Below are 17,059 nucleotides of genomic sequence, written 5' to 3' on the forward strand. Positions count from 1 at the left end.
CACTTCACAAAAGGTTAAGTGTGAACAACGATTTGTGCAAGTATGCGGGACAAAGGCTTACGCAAATATGAGAGGACCTATGATTTATAGATTACATTACCCTTACAAGGTCAACACAAAAAAAGAATAATAATAATAATAATAAAATAGTGGCATAAAATAACATTATTTCATTTCTTTTTGGTGTAACGATTCAAGATTGAGATTAAGCAATCGAGTGAGAAATCAATATAATAAATAAACTGAAATATATAAGTCAAAAATAAAATAAAATAAGATTTCTGTGGTGGCTGTGGGGTTTGAACCCACGCGCACTTACGTGCAGAAGATCTTAAGTCTTCCCCCTTAGACCTCTCGGGCAAACCACCTCAATAATTTGAGTTTTCATAATTTTTAAATCTACTTTATGTTTAATTCACGTTATGTCACACCTTCCCAATGCTAAAAAAATGGTAAAATTGCTATTTGTATATTAATAATAATAAGTAACTAAGGTTCCATTTGATAACATCCAATTCCATGAAAAATGTTTCATTCGAGAAATTCATTTTTTATTTTAACTGTTTGAAACGAAAGTGGAATTGAAGTTTGAATTACAAGGTACAAACACTTAGGACCTGTTTGATACCTCTATTTCCACCCAAAAAATGCATGTTTGATGGCAAAAAAATTTCATGGAATTGGTTTTCTTGGTACAACCCATTTATGCATAATTTTCCACATTTTTAAGGAAAATGTTTTTCCATGGGTTTGATGGTTTTTCGTTTTTCAGCATTTTTTTTAGCAATTGAAACAAATTCTATTCCTTTAATTGACAATTTTTATGAAAAACAAAGCCAAACGAACACAAAAAGATCCAAAATTTCAATATTTTATAGGTGAAAAATTATACCAATCAAATACATTTAATTGACAATTTTCAATATAACAAGTTCTAGGAAATTCAATTCTCTGGAATTCGTTTTCTTTCCACACAAATTTCATTATTGCAATCAAATGGACCCTTAAAGCATGTTTTTGACTAATTCCATGGAAATCGAATTCTTATAGTTTTGGTGATTTTTCCTTTTCCAACTTATATGGAATTCGTTTGCATTTTCTACCTTTGCAATCAAACGGACCCTTATAGAGTTTTTGATTGATATGAAAAATATCACCTAAAAAAGAATTTTTTTTTTATTTTGAGGAAAATAAAAACCTACTCAAAAGAAAATATTTTTCTTAAAAACAAGGAAAATTAGACATTTTCAAAAGTTGGAATATATTTTCAATGAAAAAGAAATGGCAATCAAACACTCAAAAGTAGAATTTTTGGTGAAAAACTGATATTTGATCATAATGCTCTGTTTTGTTAATTGATAAAAATAATTTATTTTGAAATTTAAAACTGTTTTAGATTAGGCGAAACACGTCCTGAAATAAAACGCAGGCCTTATAAGCAGAAATGTTGGACGGAGAAGTGAGAACGATCTAAACAGTATACACTCTCTTCTCTCTTTCCCCAATTTCCGTAACCCTAATAACATAATTACATTCCAAAAATCAGTTTTTATCAACATCAATGGCGGATCATTTGACATCGATATTTGGGACGGGGGTACTTTTAAAAATGGAATAGTCAAAGAAGGGAAATTCCATTTTGACTTGTTCAATTGTTAATATTATCACAATGGCCTATTAAGTGATAACAGACAAAAATACCCTTAAGTGTATCATACAATTATAAAAGATTGTTTTGTTTAAAAGACATTATTACCCTTTAGTTAACAAATAAAAATCTAACTCTTCCCACTTAAAATATCAAAATCAGCAAACTTCTCATATTTGTTTATTCCAATACAAAAAAAAAAAAAAAACTTTTATCTTTTATCTGCTTCAATCTCAAGATCTGAAAAATTCATCGAACGCGGTAGCTGAAATTTTTTTTATATCAATTTCATCAGACCAATAATTTTATAATACGCATATTTAATTTTATTTTCGTCAAATTATTTTACGTTTTAATAGATAAAATTTATTTCGATATATAATGTTAATGTAGATAGTTTTTTTTATAGATTTGTGAAAAATTTAAGCATTTGACGAGAAAAAAGTCATTTGCATATACTGAAAAATTAATCAGCAAAAGTTTGGTGGATTTATTCTGCCGGACAGCTAGATTTGAACTGCCGACTGTCCAGTCAACTGTTGAAAAAAGTCGGCTGAACAGTTGGCTAACAACCGGATGGACAGCGGGTATTATTAGCTGGCTGGACAGTCAAAAAATAACAGTCGGCAGCCGGCAGGAACAACCGACTATTTTTCAAAAGACTGTTTGAAACGAAAAAAGATTTGCAAGACGATGTGCACCTAATTGCGCTGAAACACAACTTTGAGTTTAAAGTGAAAAAATCAAAGAAGTCGTTGACAATCGCCTACGTAGTGTCACAGTTGAGGACCTTGAATGTCGAGCAACTGTTTAAATTACGACGTCCTTTGAAATATTGTAAAATAAATGCAAATACTGTTTATTTCAGATGGACAACATTACAAAATGATCTAATTGTCATTTAAAGGAACATGACTTGTACAATATTGGCCAGTATGCCCTGCTGATTTATATCAATCGCACCTACGCGGTCGAGGGAATTCTCTGATAGATAATATTCTAAAAGTACTTGGACGTCCAAGACTACGCGGTTCAATGAGAGATGTCGACAATGTTTTTAGTGGGGAATATGGTCGGGGACGGCAGAGGAAATATTGTCTCAGTGTACGCAGCTCTCCAATAATCAGTCGTGTAATAATGAGAGCACAACGTTTTAGCTACAAATTCTCGATACATAGCAACCACGATTGCATGCTCACATGGAAAAGTCTCTCACTGAAATTTTTTACAAGTGTACATGTTATAATTAAGTCCACCACGTATACCGTATTACGTGCACATTCTACTGAGAAGCGCGACTCGTCTAATGGTTCGACATTCAACTGTCTCGCAAATTCAGTAGCTTTGAATAGTCTTTCCTCTTACGTCGAGGGTAGCACATTCGTGCAATTTTGTGATTCCGAACGTCGATCGTGAAACCATTGTTGTAACTTGGTACGAATATTCTCAATTAGTACAATGATGGGTAATTCTCGATCCTTCTTGAATAATACATTGAGAGACTCCGCGTTGTTTGATGACATCATGTTGTATCGACGTCCTAAAAAAAGAGCGCGCCCAAAGTTCAATACCCATTGTCGTTAGATAATCCCATGCATCGAATGATTTACTTCTTATTTCAACAATGAACTTATTACACTCTTCAACACTGCTCTCCTAAACAATGAAACGATACTTTTACCCCGATACTTGGTCTTCAGATTGCCTTGAATATGGTACATGCAATACCCACAATGTGCATTTGGAAAAATTTCAGCGATGCCATTTATTAAATGTTGTCCTCGATCGGTTACAAATGCAAGGTTCTCGACTTCTCCGATTACTTCCCTTAACTTTGTGAAGAACCACCGCATCGAGATGTCATTCTTACTATCGACTATGCCGAATGCAAGAGGGTAAATTTGGATGTTGCCATCTTGACATGTAGCAATAATCAACTTGCCTTGATATTTAGATTTTAGTGTTGTACAATTAACTAGAATTAGGGGTCGCATTGCATTTCGAAATCCCCGAATGCACTGTCCGAGAGCCATGAAGAAGAATTTGAAGCAATTTCCACCCTCCGTCTCAATAAAAAATTTCGAGCCAGGATTAGTTTTCTCTATATTATAGCAATATCTGGCTAATTTAGCATAGCTTTCCTCTGCAGCGCTCATTAGATCCTCAAACGCACATTCTTTGTCCTTCCAAGCGTTTTGGTACCTCAAGACTACTCCGTACTCTCGACGGACGTCGTTAATGATGTCCGATGGTTTGTAGATCGTACGTAGATCCTGATACTTGTGCATTATTGGTCGACCAATAAACCAAGCTCGGGCTTGCTTTTGATCATTTCGACGTAATCCCACTTCACAAGTATGTTCCTGTGTATACTTGTGAAGTACAAAGCACTCATTTGTGTTCATTTTCGTCGCTTGCAAACGCCAACAGCAACTGTCGTCTACGCAGGCAATTGTCAATGACTTCTTCGATTTTTTCACTTTGAACTCAAAGTTGTATTTCAACGCAATTAGGTGCACATCTTCCTGCAAATATTTTTTTCGTTTCAAACAGTTGCTTGACATACAAATCTTCATTATCGAGAACCACATGCGAGGAGTTAGAGGACGGTCCACTCGATCCAGCCCCTGAGGTCCCACCCCGCTCATGTCTCTGTCGAGATAAAGCGATCTAATCCTCGTCTGTGAAAGTATTTACATTTTCACACTCATTGTCGTGAACTACGAATGTAATTCTGTGAGTAACTGTCTCTGGGATAACCGCATCATCTTCATGAGCTATCTGGACCGTATCCCAAAAATCATTAGCATTTTGATCCCCTCCATCCGAGTCTACTTGTTCACCTTCGATGACATCCTTCCTCATTAAAGTCAGCAAATAGGAGTTGAGTGCCTATTGTTCATTTCAAACAGATAATTCACTTCAACATCAAAAGAAATCATCATAGGTGGACTCGAAACTTTCTGATCGCTAAATTTAAATTTAAATTCCATGTCATACTAAGAGAGATCGACGTTTAGCTTGTTCTGTAAAATATTATAGAGTTTTGCATACGATGTTGTTTCTGTTATGGAAATTGGGATACTACCATGTTTATCGCTCGTCGATTTCCTTATGCATCAATCTCTTTCGTTCGATTCGAAATCGCCAAAGTAACAAATGGGGACTACAATCATATTTGCATGACGAAAAAGAATTTTTAATTGCAAGAAAAATATCGAAGTCATATAAAAAAAAGCAAAAAAAAAAGTCGGTTGTTGAAAAAAACAGCCGACTATCCAACTGGCTAATAATGCCCGGTTGTCCAGCCGACTTTTTTCAATAGTTGATTGGGTAGCCGGCAGTTTAAATTTAGCTGTCCAGCAGAATAAACACACCAAAATTTTGCAGATTAATTTTTCATATGCAGATGAATTTTTCTCATCAAATGCTTAGATTTTCCACAGATCTATTAAAAAAACTCTCTACATTAACATTATATGTCGAAATAAATTTTATCTATTAAAAAGTAAAATAATTTAACGAAAACAAAATTAAATGTGCGTATTATAAACTTATTGATCTGATGAGATTGATATAAAAAAGTTTTCAGCCATCGCGTTCGATGAATTTTTCAGATCTTGAGGTTAAAGCAGATGAAAAATGAGAGTGTTTTTATCTGTTTTGGAGTAAACAGATATGAGAAGTTTGCTGATTTTGATATTTTAAGTGGGAAGTATTCTATTTTTATTTGTTAATTAAAGTGTAGTAATGTCTTTTAAACAAAACCATCTTTTGTAAATGTATAATAGACTTAAAGGTATTTTTGTCTTTTATCACTCAATAGGCCATTGTGATAATATTAACAAGAGAAAATTTCATTGGATGTGAAAGTTTGGCTGTCTATTATCAAAAATGTCACATTTTAACTTTTCTATCAAAAATGTCAATTTAGGACATTTTGACCTTCTGAATAACACCAAATACCTTATACATTCTTGACACTCTGAATTATTTGAATATCTTATTTTATATCGTTGTAGAAAATTGTGTATTGTGTCAAAATGACAAATCTGAAATCACACACCACACTGCGTCACTAACCACACGAAATGAAATGCAATTGCAACCCTAATTTTCCCAAATTTTTTTTCCATTTCCCTTTTGTCTCTACCTCTCAATCTCACGCCCGCCACCTCTTTCTCACTCGTCGGCGCCCTTTTCTGGCCAAATTGCCATCATCGATCATCGATTTTCAGCTACTCGTCTTTGCTGCCTGGAGACATCGAGTTTGGCTTATTGTGGATTATAATCCTTCGTTGGCACGGCGGTCAAGCAACGATCGACGAGCTGGTGGCCTCTCACATTCACGACCCCGTGCAGTCGATCATTTAGCTGGCATCTCACATTCATGATCCCGTCCAGCCATTGCAATTAGAGTAGGTATTACACTTGGATTTCGTTCTTGTTTTTGTATATATTTCATTCTAGCGCATTATGAATTTTGTTTGTGGGTTTAATCATGTGCTTAATTTATTGGAATGTTTGATGCTTGGATCTGGAAATATGTCTCTGAATGGGAATATGCGTATTATTTTAATTTGTTATTTTGATAAGGGATTCTTTATATTTGTCTTGGAAAAAGATGTGAATTTGTTTTTATGTCTTTGATGAGTTTTGGGATGGCTTAAGAATATGGATGATACGATAAACACTTGTTCATACAACCTTTAGTCAGTCTGCAATTTCCTGATTCACTTGTAAATTATTGACATTTTTTTCGGATTTGCTAATGAATATGTAAGTTCTACATTTGAGAATCCTTCCAAATTACAGTTTGTATACATTATTCTTTTCTATTTTCAAGTGCAAGAAACAAATAACAAAATATAGTAAAAAAAATTATGAATTATAGTAGAATCTTGCACGAGAATTTCATGGAGGTGCCACCATGGCTGATTATTCTATGCACTAATACTTACTTTGGAGTCTGCTTCACTGATTCAGAGCATCAGAAGACAGAATTTGATCACTTTTGTATTGATTGTTAAAAAATATATATGTTGTCATTGTGTTTTGACTCATGCTCTTCATAATTATGTTAAGGTTTTATTGGCTACATCTCTTGCTAATAAATTTAGTCATGTAATTAATTTTCGTGTTGTAATTTGTTTATTGACTTATGAAGCTGTACCCAATATATTGTATTTAAAGAATTTCAAATAAATTTCCTGGGGTCTTAAAGTACTTGTTCAAGTACTTGNGCCTGTTTGGAAGATATGTTTACTCCATGAATAAAATCGTTTTAAATATTCTCGAAGCTTGCATGAATGACGTGTAGATTGCTAAATAAATATTTTGCTAAATAAAATTATTGTAAAATGATCAAAGAAGCATGCGAAAGATGCAAGAACCACTCAACTGCTTTGAATATTTTTGGCATTTCAAAATATGACATATGTATAATACGATAGTCTAAATAAAAAGAAAAAGATGATTGAGTACACGCTAAGCAATATGAGGAAAATATTCTTACAGCTAACATCACACAGTATTTGTTTATGATTTTTAATATGAATACATCCATTGTTGAAACATAATCCTGCATATAGTTTTTGTTGCCCAATTCATGCTAACTTCGGATACAAATTCTTCCTACTCTTATGAGTGGCTGTACTCGTGCATTACACAATTTGTCTTTTATGCATACTCGTAGCTATCTTCATTGACCCTTGACACTTTTGCGGTTTTAATGTTTTTGTTACTTGTCTGCTGTGGAAATAACCTTGTTTCACTAAGTGCAACTTTTGTGGAATGTTGTTGTTCTCTGCATGTGAGTGAAAATCTTGACTGACATTGACATATCTAAGCTTTCAATGTTTTTGTTGCTTGTCTGATGTGGAAATAACCTTGTTTTCACTTGCAATTCATATGTTGTATTTGTTAGCTCAACTTGTGTTTCTTAACTTGGTTAGTGTAGAATTTACTCATTTCATTAGTTGACGAACAAATAAATATGCATGGATCTTGACAAAAATCATGTTAAGAAATTGATAATCTCGAGGACGACGTCGTTTATCAAAACATAGTTGTAATTTCGATCTTACAAAAGGAAATTGTTGTCAAAGTTAACTTAAAGTTATATGGGTGGTACTCAGTGTATGCATTTAGGTGGAGATCCTCACTTGCGATCCATATGTTGTGATGTGCAAAACTCATTGCTTTGTTACTTGTGTGATGTGGACATAACCTTACTTTCACTTGCAATCAATATGTTCTGTTGGGGTGGTACTCGTATTTGGGAGGAACTCTTGTTCCTAGACACTTCACAACATAACTCTGAAATCACTTACCACTAAATCATCGTTCCCGATAGTTAGCCTTATCGACAGACTCATCGACAGTTCCAATTGTCAATCCCGACAGTTGGCTTCAGTAGTTCTCGATAGATGAACTATCAATATTGACATCTTTCCTTTACCTAAGCTCAGTTCCACCCACAAGTTGAACTTTGGTTCCAATAATGCACACGTGTTTTGCATTAACATGTATGAAATGTTATAATCTCACAATTTGTTGATTGATTCGTCGTCGTACCTTGTTGGTCTACATGTGGTTCAATTATTTTCATCTGGACGTCTCATGTGTGTTCGAAAAATTATGATCTGACGTTTGCATTTTGGGTTATGTCGTAGGATACATGGATTTCGAATTTCTAGTTCCGGAGAATGCACGGCTGAGGGCCTACATCTTGCAAAGAAGTAATCCGCGTACGTGAAAATAGTCCTTGAGCATTTCGATGATCAACAGTGCACGAACTTTCGTAACTTATGCCTCGAGTTCTTATCCGAGGTTCCAGATCTCCAATTCTCCGCTCAGCTAATCCAGTAGCTCGTGTTCTGCTGCATACGAACTGATAAGGCTCACGAACTACGGTTCAATTTGCAGGGCCACTTAGCTAGGTTCGGCCTACAAGAGTATGCGGGCGTCACGAGTTTAATGTGTGGTCCTTTTCCAGATAAGGACGCGATGTGCTGAGTTTTGCAAAAGAAGAGACTAAAGGAGAAATACTTCAAATCAATTGACAGGATTACATGTGCCGAACTTAAGAAAGCTTTTTTTCGATCGTCCACGCCCCGGGCCAATAGGTACAAGCTCGACCTTGCTCTAATCATCGAAGGAGTCTTCAGTGATCCAGATAGCCTTGCCTGTATCGACATTCCCACGCTGTCGATCGTAGATAACCAAGAAGGAAAAGACGGTTACTTATACAGTTTACGACTTTTCAATCGCCATGCAGGTACTCTACAATAATTTCATAGGGCGTAGTCATTATTTCAACCACTTATGTACAACTCACACTTATTTTTTGCTGTAACAGATATGGGCATTCGAGACAATGCCATAAATTGGTGATCAGTTTGGTCGGCGGCGGGTCAACAATCCCTACGGCTTCTCTGCTGGACTTCAACAAAATAGCCCCGGCAATGTACATATGATGCATTCTTCAAGAACGTAAAGGTATTGGATTATGTTTGATGCACTCGTTCGTTCCATTTGTCGTTGTTCCTGACATTTGTGGTGATACTCAATTCCATTATGTTACAGATGCACGTGTACACAACGCTGCGTCCATCGAAGCTGAGAGTGGACAACCATATATCTCCACCCTCGTGCCGTTCGAAGACTGTAGTGTGCCTATGTTGGACAATGTTGCCAGGGATAGTATCGCTCCACAGTTTCACCTAGAGCCTTTGGGCAGTGAGGGTAATGTTGGAAACGAGAAGGGGGGAAGCCGAGGAGGAGTCCAGTGAAGGAGGCTTCAAGGACAATGAGTCAGGAGACAGTGAGGACGAGGTAGATAGTAATGAGTCAGGTGGTGATAAAAGTGGAGATGGCAACGATGAAGACTTCGACGACGGTGATAGTGGAGACAGTGACGGTGAGCACACTCGCAAAGGACAGACGGGAACATTTTCCACCCCCGGTGCATAGACGTACTTCTCTCATGCATGCACCGTCCACATCTTATGTAAGACAAGGTGAAATTGCTGGAGCGAGCCTCACGAGAGCCAAAGTGGAGAAAATGTTGTTGGCTCAAAGAACCCTCATCGGAATTCCTCTCCACACCGTGAAGCTTGAAATCATTCAGTACGTGACCAACGAATTTGTGAGACTCAGGGAGTTCATTTCTACTCTCGTCCCCCCATCCAGCTCTGCAACTACTGCACCTACGGCTGAGGCGAAGAACGAGCCCATAGATATAGGTAGTTTACTGCACGGTATGTGTACTTATATTTCAGTTATAACACTATATGTTACTGTCATTTGCTGACATTTTTGTACACATGGGATCTGTGACTTAGACGAAAATGGAGACAAAACCAATCTTGACCTGACATGTGCGGAACCGCAAGGTATGTACGTTAATTATGATGGATTCATTTTCATGTCATCTTATTTCGTACTACTGGCAAATATTTAACTCCTTCACGTCATTGCAATTGTTGTTTTGAAGTACATGGAAGAGACTTCGGCCCGTTGTCAGACGATCATGATGAAGATATAGGGATTGAAACGCAAGAGGGCAACGGTATGTGCGTTAAGTAACGCGTAATATTTTCTTTCATACTTAAGTCTTACCTCATTCCCAAGTATGTATACTCCAAATACTGAACTACATGATGTTAATAATATTGCGTATATTGTTTTGAAGTACTAGGTGGATGCGGTATGAACTTCGAACCACGAATGAATGATGACGATGATGAAGTAGCTTCCAGTGGTTGGGGAAACCGTGAGGACGAACCTGTTGCGTCCACTAGTGGCGTAGCGGAGGTGGATGATAAGTAGATTTTGGTGGAAAAGTTTGACTTCATTGGTTATAGTACGTGGTTCAAATGGATTGTTAAGTGCTGATTATTTCTGGAATTATTATGTAGGTGGTGTGGGATGTCAAACCGGCTTGGTGGCTCATTGTATTGTTATATTACTACTACGACTCATTATATTGATCACATGTAGCTTTTACATAAAATGATTATTGCTTTTGTATGTGTAGAATATCTTCATAATGTCACTAACATATACATGATTTTAAAAGATATCGTACATGAATATGATATGCAAGATATGATTCGAAGTTTTACTTTTGATAATGCTAGTGTGAACAAAGGTGTTATCGAAAGATTTAATAATGATCTTAACCCTTCATTTGGAACTTTATTTTTTCATCAACGTTGTGTATACTATATTATCAATTTAATTGTAAAAGCTGGATTAGAACATATAAGTCCTCCTTTAGATAAAATTAGACAAGCAATAAATTTTATTACTGTATCACCAACAAAAAAACAAGCATTTAACAATTTGTATGTAGAATATGGCTTACAGGAGAAATCATTTGCCACTGATGTAACACATATATGGAACTCTACATATCTTATGTTACATTCGTGTGAAAATTACGATAAAGTGATTTCATTATATTATAATGGTAGGCATACATACGGACCCGAACATAATTTAGAAGATTAAGAATGGTCTCTTGCATTTCACGTGAAAAAAATTTAAAATCTTTTTTCGATGTTACAGAGGAATGCAGTGGAGCTTATTACCCTACATCTTCACTTGTTTTACAACATTTTTTATACATTTCATAAATACAGGAATTTGCCATTTTTCTGATTTAGTTTGCTCTATGGAGTTAAAATTTCATAAATATTGGGAAGAATTGCCCTCTTTATTTATTTTAGATCAGTAATGGACCTTCGACTTAATTTGAATGACACAATAGTCACTGTAAAGGAGATTTCATATTTCATAAATGTAGAATTATCACATGTGAATATAGAATCTACGTTATCTGAAATGTAAAATTATTATGCCGATAAAGAAGGTCAGTGTAGTTCTACTTTCCAATGTTCTTTTTCAAGAAATATTTCAACAAATTCAGATAATTTATGAATTTTTTTGGAAAGCAATACAAGTGTTTCTTCGTTTAGTTAAAGTTCATAGATGTCTAGAGCGATAAATGTCCGTAGTACAAATTTTGAAATTCCCTCCAAGTTAGCTAAGTATATGCGCGTGGACGTTCGCAGTGTGTTACCTGAAAAAGAATTACAGAAACTTAGTCTTCTAAATTGGTAGAGGTTTAATGAAAGACAATATCCAATTGTACCAAAAATTGCACGTGATCTACTAACACCTCCGGTGTCTACGGTAGTATCGGAGGCTGCATTCAGTTTAGGTGGTCGAATTTAATCAGACGAATGTTCAAGACTAAAAGAAGATATATTGAAGACTTTAATATGCTTGAAGGATTGGGAATTAGCAGAATTACGTGTTCAAGAACATGTTAACAGTATACTGACCGAAGAGTTGTAGCAGATACAAACATAGAATGTTGTAAGTTTTTAAAATAATTTATTTCAAAATAATATGTAATTTTTAAATTTATTTGTTTTAAGAAAAATTATATACGAAATATTTTATTCGTGTACAATTTTAATTCCACCCACATCATGTAGCAGGTCCCAAGCCCAAAAAAATGAGTAGGGTTGTAACTTGTAATTTTTATTTAATTTGTAATGCAATTTCATAAGTTGTAATTTTTATTTGATTTGTAACTCGTATAAATTAAGCAATTTTTAAATTTTTTAAAGAAAATGTTAGACTCGTAATTTTGTCAAAAAAAAAAAAATAGAGCTGGCCCGAGTGTAAAGCTCGAGTCGAGCCTTATTTTTTCGGCCGAGCAATCGGAAAAGCTCGTTTAATTTTGCTCAAATAGAACCCGAGTTTCAAGTTTCGGCTCACGAGCCGGCTCGACTTGGCTCATTGACATCCCTAAGGTGGTGCAACTGACATGCCAGGGAGACCACTATACCCGTGCTGGAATGACCCACCTACAACAAAGAGGAGGCGATCGGCACGCGTGCGAAGTCCTATGGCATCTACTATGACTCCATACACCAGGGGAAGGGCGAAAAGAATGAAGAAATAATTTATTTTGACAAAACACTAACGGTATTACAAATTTGTGTTCCAAAGGCACACGTCGTTCACACACTCGTTCGTTCCGTTTGTTGTTGTTTTACGTGAGTACTTCAAGTTGTTCGATCATAATTACTTGTACGAAACATTAATTGTTATCTTGTTTTGCATGTTCGTCTCACTAGAAATTATGTCTTTCGGTATTTTCGCGGTTTTTCGTTGTAAATGTGCGTTGCATGGTTCAACTAAGAGAAGACAATGTCATATTTTTGCGATTCAATTATGATTTTGACTTTTTAAACTCTTCCGAAAATACCACGTACTTCAATTGATTTAAGTAGTATATAATGTAAAGTGAATGGTGGACTATATGCTGGAAGATTGAATTTTGTATTACGCATGGGTACAATTGAAATGGAATTTAAAAGTGTAAATTTAATGCCAATAACTTCTCAAGAAAATTAAATTGCTTTGATACACATGGGTACTAATCTTCACCACTTTCACCATTTATAGACAAATCCTAGGGAGTAAAGTACACTTAGACCTCCACCCATCACACCAATTGTCTTTCACACTTGAAGTGGATTGGGCTTGGTGATTGGGCATTAAATGATGTTAAATGCTTCCCTCCAATATCTCAAGTATATATAGCATGGCAAGTCCATATTCTCATATCAGTTACACTTGAAACTCTTTGTGCGACATAATACTACTCACATACCTACACAGTTTCAGTCCATATTCTCATATCAAAACTATGACGTCGTCGACGGGGAGCAATGAACCATTGAACCTTGAGGAGTCGCTGTCGACACCCGATTCATCCCCACTATGTCCCATTGTCATTCGTTCGGACAATGAGGAATTGAGTTCTGAAAGTGGTAGGAGAACCGTATCCGCTGTTCCCTTTCCAAACCTCGACAATGGTGCAAGTGATGCTTCACATCTTTGAAAAACGTGCTTGATTTGGTTGTCCATTCATGTTTCAAAGGAAGTTGAGTCTGACGATAACGAGTGGTTGGCTCGCGTTCCATCTCTCAATATCATTGTCATCAACTCGGATGATTCTATGAAGACGGCTCAAGTATCGACAATGAATGAAGTGGCCAATATGTACGTATGTGGTGTATATATGAATGTGAATATGTGTAGTCCTTTTTTTGCCGGGGATGGATCTGGTAACCTATTTATGCAATATTCTGCAAGAGCACCTCTCTTGTGTATTTTATGTTTTATTAATATTTTGGTATTGAACCAAAGGTCGACAATGACAGCAAACAGTCGGTCGGGAATATTCTCCTATATGGCTACCATGTTTACTGAAAATGTACCTATTCGATAATGAGAATGGATTTTATGGATTAAATAGGTTGGTTGGGTTTATTTGGTTTGTTCTGAACAAATGAGCTTGAAAGCATCGAGAAATCGGGGTTTTCAAAATAACAATAATGGAATGTTGTTCAAATGTTATGCTTGAAAATAAAGCCCCGTTTGAGCCCCATTAATTTTTATTACATTACATTTCATTTTTCTCTCTCCTATTTTCAATCACACAATCTTCCATAAAATAATATTACACGTAAATCGAAAAAATTTCCTTCTTTTTCAACCACTCATTTTTCAAAAAAAATACTATTCCACCCATTAAATTTTCCATGTAATGGGGGCCAAACAGGGGCTAACTGTGTAAGTTTGAAATGTGCTAGGGAACAGTGTACTCATGCATGTATCGTAGTTCGGATAAGTCAAATTGCATAATTTGTAATCATCTATCGGGAACGACAGATTAACTGTCGAGATGTTATGCAGGGAATTCAACTGCGGGATTCGTGCTTTCGTTGCGATCATAAGATATATTAAACTCTACAAACGATAATGATAACAAAATTATAATATATACATTCATTTAGTTAAACTATTATTGCTGTTAATTACATTAAAAAAAAGAAAAAATAAATAAAAAAGAACTTACCATTTCATAATTTCATTTTTATACTGTTACTTCAGTTGAAAAATTAAGTACAGCGGAACAGGGGCGGACCCACATGGGATCATGTGGGGTCAAATGACCCCACAGTTTTTTTTCCATGTTTTCCATTTTTTTTAAATTTTCTACTGCTAAAACAGTTATTTGGATTTGGGGTTCCAAATTCCAATTAATTATCCACTCCAATCCATTAATCCTATGAATTTATTTTCGTTAATGATACGTTGTTTGAAAAAAATTTCATTTTTGACCTCACAGTTTGAAGTCTCTGGGTCCGCCCCTGCAGTGGAATGTATGACTTTCAATCTCTCTCACTCTTCTTATACATTTTTTGAGCTATCACGTCAGTGTAATAAACACGTTTTTTGTTGTAAGACATACCAAAATCATTAAGGTCGATGTTCTTTTAACTTGTTCTCAATCAATACAATTTTTTAAGCATGAAATATATGACTTTTTAAGTTTTAAATACTAGCTACTCGTTTAGATTTTTGAAATTACTGATGGTCAATTTATCATGAATACCAATATTTTTGACGGCCAAATGATTTTTGAAATTATTGAATTATCACGTGTATCAATATTTTCTGGCTCTCTCACTAAATTGAGAAAACAAGTGGTATAACGAACACATTAGTTTAGAGTTGGGTTTGGCACATAAAGGACCGTACGTTGATAAGTATGTTTTTACACACTTATTTGGTTCACAAACATAACTTAAACATGGATAAAATGGTTGAAATGTGGCTTAATCCTATTAAATTCATGCAATGTAGGTATTTCAATGAAAATTGTGGAATTCAGGAGAAAAGAGCCGAAGAAGGACCGAAACGCAACAAAGTGATAGTTCGAGGACCAAAGGTGCAAATATTGAGAAGTTGAGCTAAATACAAAACGAGAGTAAAAACATGCCAAGTATGATCTCAATGACAAAGCAAAACAATTGGAAGAAGAAAGTATTGAAGAGGGACTGAAATGAAGACAATTGAAAGTTGGAGGACTAAAGCGCAAATACTCAAAAGATGTGCCGAATGAGTGGCATGAGAATTGATGGTGTCAATCATCAATTGGAAGATAAAATTTGTTGAAAAGATGAAGAAATCGAATAAAGAAGTCAAGAGAAGCAACAAGGAAGTTCAGGGACCAAAATGTAAAAATCACATAGTTGGTTATATCTATGCGACCGCATAGTGTAACCATCTATGCGAGGGGAAAATAATTGGGCATTTCAAATTACCTATGCGACCGCATAGGTTCCTTCTATGCGATCGCATAGAAGAAACTTCGGGGGGTTTTCTGCAGTTTTCTTTTTCGACTCCAACTCCTTTCTTACCTAATTTGGACATGCTATATATACCCTAAAACACGTCTAGGACTAGGGTAAACGATTTTGGGAGAAAAGAGGCACACAATAACATCAAGATCCAAGAATTTATGCAAGAAGAAGGAAGATTTCATCAAGATTGAAGATTTGAAGCATCAATTATAATAGGGTGATATCTTCTCCTTTATTGAATCTTTGTAATTTTCCTCAAAACATGATAGGCTAATTTTTTGTTTCATTGGGAGTCGATGAACCTTTGATTTTCTTATAAATTCTTATATTTCATGAGTTTAATATAAACTATCTTTGGAATAAATTGTTTAATTTATATTGCTTTGATTGAATCCATGATTTATTGGCCATTTATTATGTGATTGTGATGGTTTATTCTTTACATTCGAAAGAAGTAGAATAGACTCGATATATATAAATTGACATAGGGTCCGATAGGGGATAAAAATATACCCCTATGCTTTATGCAATTCGGTAATTGTTCATAGAATTTCATGCGTTTTTGTATGTTGCATCATCCATAGAAATATAGGCTGATGATATGCAGAAATAGATCTAATATATATCGAGAGAGTACATTAGATAGGCGTAGGAACATTGAATTGACAATTTTCCATTGATTTATTGGATTTGTGAAATTAGGGTTTATAGAAATCAAATGGGGATTCGATGTCCCAATGATTTTATTTCAACTTATTTCTACAATTTCATTTACAACATTGTATATTTACATTTTAATTGAGTTGTTGAGTCATTTAATTAGTGAAATTTCGAAATTAGGGTTTTCCTCCAAAATTAGGGCTTTTCACATTTAAACCAAATTTTCATTCAATTAGATTCGGTTAAGGTCACATTAGTCTAATTAGAGCTAATTCAATCCTCGTGGGAACGATACTTGGACTCATAGTCCATTTTACTACTTGCTAACGAATCGTACACTTGCTGTGGGTTTTAAAATTGAAACAAATAAATACGCGAACAAGTTTTTGGCGCCGTTGCCGGGGATTAAATTTTAGATTTAATTCTATTTTTTGTGACATTAATTCGAACTTTTCATTTCAATACTTGTTAATTTTATTAGATTTATTTTATTATTGTTTATATTGAATTTTTG

At 35.1% G+C, this 17,059-nt stretch overlaps 1 non-coding gene across 1 annotated transcript; it reads right to left on the reverse strand.

Moving 5' to 3' along the window:
• Positions 1 to 284: 284 nt before the first annotated feature.
• On the reverse strand, positions 285 to 368 carry TRNAL-UAA. The gene has a single exon. It is a non-coding gene; the product is annotated as a tRNA-Leu (tRNA).
• Positions 369 to 17,059: the final 16,691 nt, after the last annotated feature.

The sequence above is a fragment of the Olea europaea genome, unplaced genomic scaffold, assembly GCF_002742605.1.
Source record: "Olea europaea var. sylvestris unplaced genomic scaffold, O_europaea_v1 scaffold1402, whole genome shotgun sequence".
NCBI lineage: Eukaryota > Viridiplantae > Streptophyta > Magnoliopsida > Lamiales > Oleaceae > Olea > Olea europaea.